Here is a 3,374-nt window from a genome sequence, read left to right on the forward strand (position 1 = left end):
TTCTAAAAGCAGTTGTGGTGATGGATGGAAAAAAGAACAAACTTCTTCAGATACTCCCATAATGGGTACTCATTTTCCAACCACATATTTAATACACAGGAAGAGCAGTGTGTGTAGAAGGCTTAAGGATACTTCTCTAGACGCCTACAAGCAGCAACTTTCATCTTGGAAGAAAATCAACTGGATATAACATAAGCCTGGCCACTCCTTGTTGAGGAGTTGGCCTCTTCTCAGTACAATGGAGCTCTGGTAGCGTAGTGGTTACAAATTGGGCTGCAAACCTTAAGGTCAGCGGTTCGAAACTACCAGCCGCTCCGTGGGAGAAAGATGAGGCCTTCTACTCCCATAAAGATTTATACCCTCGGAAACCCTGTACAGGGTTGCTATGGGTCGGAACCGACTCGATGGCACTTAACAACAACAACAGTTACAGTAGTGTGAAATTTCTGAATCAGCTTCATAAGGAGGAAACCAACAAATGCTTCTCTCAAGTTAATGAGATTCTTTGACAAACCACCAACACAGGTAGGTGCTCCTCCCCTGCTATATTTCAAGCTACTCTTTCTGCTGTTTTTTAACAGAACAGTATTAACTGCTATGGTCTCAAAGTGCTTTCTCAGAACTTCTTCCCCAGAATTTATCCCTTACTCTAGCAGAGCTTGAAAGTTATGAGGAATAAAGAGACTTTCTGAGATTTCATCAGCCTCATGTCCATCCAGAGGTATGTTTTGTTTTCCCGTAAGGATAAAAATTTCAAATAAAGGTTTTAGGCATTCTTTTCCTTCTCTTCAAGAGTTAAAGGTAGGACTTCTGGTTTTGATGGTGGCAGAACAGAGTCAGGTAGGACAGGCCCCATGGGGAAGGGATTGAAAACCCAGACAACCTGCTTTCATAGAACATGACCAGAGCTCTGGATCCAGTGTAAGGTTCAGGGCATCAGTTTCCCGCAACTGCCATTGGAAAAATCACAGTATAAAGGAAAATACTGCGATTTAGGAATCGGTCAAGACACGAGACTCCCTATGTGGCCATCTCACCTGGGCAGAGGTCAGAGGGCGGGGCTACAGCCAGACCTGCACAGTGAACCAGCACTGAAAGCGTCTCAGTAACATTTGCAAAACGATGTGTGGGGGAATTCTACACATTTTTTTCCTCCTCTTCCCTGTGGAACCTTCTTTGCCCAGCCTGGACGCCTTCAGGTGGGTGGGTGTGCACCCCCAAAAAAGTCCAGCATTGAGACCACAGCTTTCCCATTGCACAGAGAGAAAGAGCCCCATCAGTACAAGGGAAAATTCTTTCACTGCTGCTTTTGACTTCTGCCTGTGGGCCCCAGCCCTAAACTTAACTTGTGGCCTATCCAGCCAGAATAAAAGCAGGTTTGGCCTGACAGACAAACCATATGAACAGTCTGTAAAACCCCTATCTAAAAAGATGCAACTATTTCAAGAGTTACACTGTGCACATGCAGAAACCTAACTGACCTTCAGAGACAAAAATAGTAGACAATCTTTCTCCTATTAACTTCTCAGTATCTATCTACGCACCTCTACGGTGGTGACTATAGGAGGGGCCTGAGCGAGTGGACACCCCCCACCCACTATTGGAGGCATCTACGGTACACACACACTTCCTATGTTGCAAGACAACTGGCCAGTCAGCCACAGTTTTATTTTTGTTTCAAAGTGGTGGTTTTTGTCTCTGCTTTTATATTGCTTCTGTTTTTCGTCCTTTTGATCACACATTTTTCCTGAAGGTGGGAGCTTTTTCTTCCTAAGTTACCTAGGAAGAGACAGCAATTGTGGCCATGTAACCAAGCTACAAGCATACCCATAATAATCCACCATTGAGATAAGAGCCAATAACAGCTGCTAAGCATTACATGCGAAAAGGAAAGCCTATCTCCTGATCATATCCACCAGGAGACACCCAGTAAGCTTAACAACACAGCAACAAACATCCATTTAAGCATTAAAAAATGCACATAACTACTGGAAATGACCAAAAAAACGCAACAAAAGATCTCAAAACATGTCCAAAAACAGAAATAAGTAACTGAGACAAGTGAGCTGGAGACAGACAAATACTTTACAGAAGAGGAAGAGGAGGTTTCGGATTTGCCTGAGAAGGAATTCAGAAGAATAATATGGAAACAAATTCCAGAAATGGAAAATACACTGAAAGGGCAAAAAAATACACTGAAAGGGCAAAGGAGAAGAAATGAAGAAATGGAAGCCAGAAACAGTGAGCTGGCAGACAAATTTCTCAATACTGCCAAGATAGAAGAGCAAGCAGAAAAATTTTTTTAAAAATCTGAAGACAGTCTAAGATTCATGCTGAATAACATAAAGAGGAACAACTTAAGAATTACTGGCATTCCGGAACAGGAAGAATCAGAGATGTCCACAGTGGAGATAGTTGAAGAGCTTCTGGAAGAAAGTTTCCCTAATATCTTGAAAGATGAGAAGGTAAACAATCAAGAAGCCAAATGTACCCCAGGAAGGATACACCCCAAAAGAAAATCACCAAGTATAATAATCAAGCTTTCCAAAATCAAAGACAAGGAGCGAATCCTAAAAGCAGCCAGAGAAGAGAAATGTTACTTACAAAGGCAAGCAAATCATATTAAGCTCTGACTACTCAGCAGAAACCATGCAGGCAGATAAGCAATGAGGAGACACATACAAAATCCTAAAAGAAAAATACCGTCAACCAAGAATCGTCTACTCAGCAAAACTGTCAATCAACTATAATGCTGCAATCAAAACATTCCAGGATAAACAGAAGCTAAGAGAATTTGTCAAAGCCAACCCAGCACTTCAAAACATCCTTAAAGGGAGTTCTTTGGACTGAAAACCAACAAGAACAGACAACAACCAGAGATTGACAGGCATGGCAACACCACCTGAAATTGAAGACGATGGATAGCAGCGTCCAGAACAGAACAAAATGACAACAGTGAATTCAAAGGAGCTGGGAGGTCAACCGAAGATCAAACTAATAACAATGTCAAAGAAGGGGAAAATGTAGGAAGAGCGATCCATGTGGTGAGGAGGTCGGATAGATTACAGGATATAATAGCTTCTCTTAAATGGAGGGAAAAGTTAATAAGACTATAAGGTAACGCCAAAGGAAGTTAATACTTCACAATTTACCATGACAATAACTTCTAAGCAGAACAAGCAAACGTGAAAACTAAGAAGAAACTGACAACAAATGGGACAAAAAATACAAACCCAGCACAAGAAGCCATGCAGAACAAAGGAACGAACAGCACTACCAAAAAATCAACATAATGGCAGCAATTAATTCATACCTATCTCCTTGGAGGCCAGGATGGCCAAACTTCGTCTCTCATACTTTGGACATGTTGTCAG

The sequence above is a fragment of the Chrysochloris asiatica genome, unplaced genomic scaffold, assembly GCF_000296735.1.
Source record: "Chrysochloris asiatica unplaced genomic scaffold, ChrAsi1.0 scaffold00341, whole genome shotgun sequence".
NCBI classification, from domain to species: Eukaryota; Metazoa; Chordata; class Mammalia; order Afrosoricida; family Chrysochloridae; genus Chrysochloris; species Chrysochloris asiatica.